Source organism: Sinocyclocheilus anshuiensis, unplaced genomic scaffold (assembly GCF_001515605.1).
Source record: "Sinocyclocheilus anshuiensis isolate Anshui unplaced genomic scaffold, SAMN03320099.WGS_v1.1 scaffold676, whole genome shotgun sequence".
Classification (NCBI taxonomy): domain Eukaryota; kingdom Metazoa; phylum Chordata; class Actinopteri; order Cypriniformes; family Cyprinidae; genus Sinocyclocheilus; species Sinocyclocheilus anshuiensis.
This window is the reverse complement of record NW_015558579.1, coordinates 2531112-2537111: the sequence shown is the minus strand read 5'-3', so window position 1 is coordinate 2537111 and position 6000 is coordinate 2531112. Positions and strand designations below refer to the sequence as shown.

Below are 6000 nucleotides of genomic sequence, written 5' to 3'. Positions count from 1 at the left end.
ATTCCAAATCACAAATGTTTGAAATCTATGATTATTAATCTATTGATTATTTTTGCTTTGCTATTTTTGCTTGATTGTGGTTTTCTTGTAGAACTGCTTTATAGGTTTTGTTGACATTCATAAGTCTTCTGATGATTAAAACAGATTTTACTAGTGTCAAAAAAAAAATGTGCCTTGTAAGGCACAGATTGCTCTATTTTTATGAAGCCAGTGAGTGGAAGACCAAAATGGAGCCAGAAATAAACATCTAAGTTGAACTTGAGGCATCTGGAAATTTAAAGACTTTGCATGCTTCTTTTTAGGGATGCTTTATATATTGACAACACTTTTTTTTTTTTTTTTTTTTTTTTCATTGGTGTCCGCTGATATTGGAGATTTGATGAATCCTTAAATGGGTAGTGGAAAATGGAAATACTGTCATCATTTAACCTGTATGACCTTCTTTCTTCTGCAAAACAACCTTTTTTGTCCACAATTGTTCCAATTTATTCACCTTTCATGTTCAGCAAATACATAAAGAAGAAGAAGAAGAAGAAGAAGAAGAAGAAGAAGGTCATACAGGTTTTGGAACAAGTAAATGTTGACATAATTTTCATTATTGGATGAACTATCCCTTTAAGAGTGCTCTGTTAATTGTGAGTTGATTTCTTGAAAAAAGCATGAAATTTGAAACCAGAAACACAAAATCGTTAACATATATATAAAATAATAATAATAATAATAATTCATTATTATTAGCACATATTTTCTTAGTTATTTGGTTCAGCAGTTTTTAATAGAAATATTTATCCATCTTTCATATTGTAGTCTATAATATATTTAAAATGTGTGTAAAATTTGTTTGTAGAATTTCTACATAACTTTGTGCCTTAGAAAACAACACATATTTACTCTGTTTTTTTATTTAATCGGAAATTACATTTACCTTGCTCTAGTTCTGTTGCGCTGTAAGAAAATAATTTATTAATTTGTGCAGCTGACATCCTTCTCCATGACAACATGCATGGTTGAATTTTTTGACATACTCACGCTGACCATTTATGCACCAGTATATTTACTGAAGCTTCACCTTGTCCAACCATCTGGAATTGGAGCCCTGAGCTTGACAGTTCGTATCCCCAACTGACTGCACCACATTACTGTTAATACAGCATTGGGCTCAAATCATAATCTTCCTGACTAGGAGAAAAGCAGTGGTCTTTATCATTTAAATGGCTTCAGACTGGGAAGAATGGAACGTGATTATACACAATCTGTTTGCAGAGAACACCTGGAGAATGAAGCATGCCTGCTCTTATTAATGTCATCCATACAAACCCTGGACTCTGTCTACTAACAAAGCAGCTCTACATTGGCCGTAATCACTGTCAAACGGCGTGCTTTTTGTCTAAGGCATTCCTTTGCCAAAAACACTAAATGGCCCATCTAAATAAAGGTTATGCGATGACTGGGAAATGTAATGCATTTTATGACACAAATAAACTAAGAAAGTAATCCAAGTTAGAGAGATATGAGCAGTTCCACTCATTTTAATATATATAGTTTCATTCTTCCAAACTAGCAGGCAGTGCTGGGAGTAATGCGTTAAAAGTAATGCAAGTTACGTAATCCGATTACTTTTTTGCAAGTAACTAGTAAAGTAATACATTACCTATAAATTTATAAGAAAATATCTGAGTTACTTTTTTAAATGCAAGTTACTTTGTTTTCCCATCTATTCACTCACAGCTCTCCTGTCCCCATGTTGAAAGAAATTGGGAGTGAGGTGCGGAGGCACTTTCTTCAGGCTAAGGCTAATTAATTTCACTTTTGATGTGAAAGGGCCTTTACAGTTGTAAAAAAAATAAATAAAATTTATCAAGCCTAGCCCAGGAGACAAAAAGTAACGCAAAAGTAACAATTACCTTAAATAAAAAGTATCTAAGTAATGCAATTAGTTACTTTTTTGTGGAGTAAGGCAATATTGTAATACTTTACTTTTAAAAGTAACTTCCCCAACCTGCCACCAGGTGTGCTCAGAATTTGCAGATTTAATTATATTTTATAGTATTTGGGTGGTGATGACATGCAAATGTCATATTAATTATGCTAGGATGGTTGTCAGGGTGCTACTGTTAAGTTGCTAGGATTTTCTAGGTGGCTGCTTCTTCATGTTGTTCCAAACCTTCTCCAAAAATCATGTTTCATCTGCTAAACCCAAAAGGAGATATTTTTTTAAAAAACGAACCAGTTCTTTTTGCAATTATTGGAGCTTCCAAGCCTCAAAAAGTATGAAAAAGCACTGTGATGCCCTACTAATGTTTCACATGAAATGTATGTTGTATTCCAAGTCTTCTGAAAAACAGACTGAAATTAAAGTCATTATTTATTGATATTCTTCCCCTCCAGTGAGCCATTAACTGACGGATTGTTGAGTCAGTGAGTTGAACTAACTCAAGATCTGGATCAGGTGACCATTTTGAAGCTCTAGTCCCCATTCTTTGTAATTACTCTATATGGAATAAAAGATAAGAACCGTAATATAGGTTTGGAGTAACATGGTGAGGATGAGTAAATTGTGACAGAATTTTTGGGTGAACTACTCAGGATCTAGATCAGGTGGCTATTTTCATGTCCCTATTTGTGGAATAAAAGTTATTTATGCTTTAACTTTTCCTCAATGCCTCCTTGTTGTAGCTTGTACTAATCTAAATGATGTCTGAAACTTTGTATTATGAGCACTTTTTCATGTTTCATGTTTTTCACCTCTTTATGATGAATCACATGTTGTGTTGCTCATTTGTAAGCTGCACATTTGATAAATGAAACCGAGCTCCTGCATTACATTTTGTTTTTGATAACCTATTTCACTCAGATGTACGTCACAATATAGAAATAAAATAAAAAATGGTAACACTTTAGATTAGGGAACACATATTCGCTATCAACTAAGAGGTTTCCCTCAATAAACTCCTAATTTGCTGCTTTTTAATAGTTAGTAAGGCTAGTCGTTATGTTTAGGTATTGTCTAGAGTTAAGGGATCTTTAATATAGTCAGGCAGGACATTAATATGTGCCTAATAATTACTAATAAACAGCCAATATGCTAGTAATATGCATGCTAATAAGCAACTAGTTAATATATTGAGAAGTGGTCCTTAAAATAAAGTTTTACCAAAAAAAAAAAAATCTGTCGCTATTTCCATTGCATCGCGACAAAGTTTTTTTTTTTGTCTGGTTTAAGTGAATGTAAAGTCTCTAAGTTCGTTCTTACAGTTTTGGGACTACAATACAGTAATCCTGCTGTAAAGTTGTGTCTGATTGATTGTATATTCAGAACATACATTGAAGCCTCGACAATTTTGTAATTTCCAGTGGGACATTATATTTTATTGAGCTCACATTTTCATTGTTGGGTTTTGAGGGCATGTCAATTAAAGACTCATGATAGGGGCAAATTAGTCATGATTGATGTTGTAATTGTCAATGTTTGCTCTACAATTACACTGTATTAAGGTTATCAACTTAGCATAATAATTGACTGGGATTAATTACATTGAAATCATTCAATATGGAAAAACTTCAGACACCATCTTTGGTCGAACGGCGTTTTTAAAATGCTCAGCCTGCTTTTAACTGAAAACACCAGTGATAGGCTTACATTTAACATGGAAATACAAAACACAATATTGTTATAATGTCTATTTAATGACTTAGTCATGTTTATTTAATGATTTACTCATCTGGCACAATAGTATCTTTGAATTATCTTCATTTGTGGGCTTTTCTTAGCAAATATTGTGATTTAATTTGATTAATTAATGAGAATATCATGTAATTAATTTGATTAATGTTTTAATTGATCGACATCTCTAGTATGCATTTGTGTACTGAATAATTCTAGTAAATACTGCTCATGTAGCTGGTTTATGGGCTGACCTGGCTTGGCATTTCTCATCATTCATTGTGTATGGCACCACAAGAATGATAAAATACATAGTTAACACATCAGTTACATATATTATGCACATTTGCACTTCATTTAGTTGCATTAGCACTAAAAACATTGTGTGAAAGAGAGAAAGAAATATGACAGTGTGGCAGTTTTTCTCTGACTGAAATCACTTGAATGCACATCGCGTCGTAATTATGATTTCGGAACTCGTAAGTAGGAACTTCCCAGGAGGTCTTCAAGGCAATGCTGTCTGTGAACACGCCAGGCCGAATCCCAGTGTGTGGTTCAGACCGCCACGACGTGTTTATCATGTGAACCCTATGCCAGGCTACAGACAACCCTTGTTTGGCTGGAGACTCAACCCTCCACGCCCAGCTAAACGACCCGGAGCTGGTCTGGAGAGCCATGCTTAGTTACTGAAGAATCAGCTGTTGACAGCAACTATTTGGGGACTTCACCCCTGTGGCTTTGGTGAAAACAACAAGCACAGGGGCTTTGGAACATCAGCTTCCAGTCCTTGATTGCTAGGAGATCACAAGCTCACACATACTCACAGTCCCCTATAGACAGGGATAGTGATAGGCCTGTGTTCTTTCGGCCCACGGTATGGGTGTTGTGCCGTACAGCTGTAATCACACCCATCATATCCAGATGACGAAACAGTGGACCGCAAGTGTGCAGCTGTGCACCGGTAGCTGAACAGATGACTGACCCTACAACAAACAGAAACGGGGCGAGTGAGAGGAGTGTTTTTCCATGACTTGTTTATCCTCTGAGTATTTAAAGTGACCCACCCAGGGGTTGAGAAGTTATGGATACAAAACAAAGTCATTTTGTAGTTCAAGTAGTCTCATTTTTGCTAAATCAAATTGTAGGTTGCTCTGCAGTATGAGGCAGGTTTCTGCAGAAACGGTTCTGACTCAACAGCTGAATTGCTCATAGATGCGCAAGGCCTGTTATTTATTGGCAAGCGGGCTGCATTCCTCAGAGACCAACAGACACAAATTACATGCATGCAGATGCATCTGCATGCATGCGCTGGTACTTAGTATGCACTAGGGCTGGTTGATGTATATGCAAGTAAATCTGTTTTGGACTGATTCATTGAAACTTGACACAGTTGTCATTTATGTTACTGAGGTCTTTCATAGAAAGTGAATGGCCTTAAGAAATGTATTAAAATAAATATCACAGTATTTATTTAATTTTGTATGTATAAATATTAAATATTAATTTAAATGATTTATTTATAAATGTTTTTAAAATGTTTTGAATGAAATAAAAAATAATGTAAATATTACTTTAACTGCTGTTCTTTTTCACTTTTTATTTATCAAAGAAAGTATCACAGGTTCCAAAAATAAATAAAAAATTGCACAATTGTTTCCAACACTGATAATAAACCAGAATAGAATGATTTCTGCAGGATCATGTGACACTGAAGACTGGAGTAATGGCTGATAAAAATTCACAGGAATAAATGAAATTTTAAAGTATATTAAACTAGAAAACCAAAAAATTTGGTCAGATTCTTGCTATTAACAAACCATTAAGTATGACATTTGCCTCAATAAACTCCTAATTTGCTGTTTATTAATAGTAAGTTAGTTGTTAAGTTTAGGCATTGTGTATTACGGATGTAGAATATGGTCATGCAGAATATGTGCTTTATAAGTAGTAATAAACAGCCAATATGTTAATAATAGTCATGCTAATAAGTAACTAGTTAATAGTGAGAATTGGTCCCTATACTAAAGTGTTACCAAAAATTGTAAATTGTAATAATATTTTACAATATTACTGTTTATTTTTTTCTGTCAATCTCTGCCACCATTTATCTATCGTGTAAGTCATGAGAGGCTAGGAATGTAGGAACTGCATAATCCTTTATAACAAGTCTACGTTTCTCTCTTATTTCCGAGTTCTACGATACCCCTTGGACCTCAAATGCACATGTAATTGGCCATGTGCTCCTCTCTAGCATTCAGTAGCCTCATTACTTCAGCATTGCCAGACCTGTTGGCTTTGGGGAACCCACAATTTTAATGATACTGTAAAAATATATT

The 6000-nt window shown here is 34.6% G+C and overlaps 1 protein-coding gene across 2 annotated transcripts in view; it reads left to right on the top strand.

The window, feature by feature from the left end:
- The window catches only part of crim1 (cysteine rich transmembrane BMP regulator 1 (chordin-like)), a 136958-nt gene that overhangs the window by 4501 nt on the left and 126457 nt on the right, over positions 1-6000 (top strand). The window lies entirely within an intron of this gene.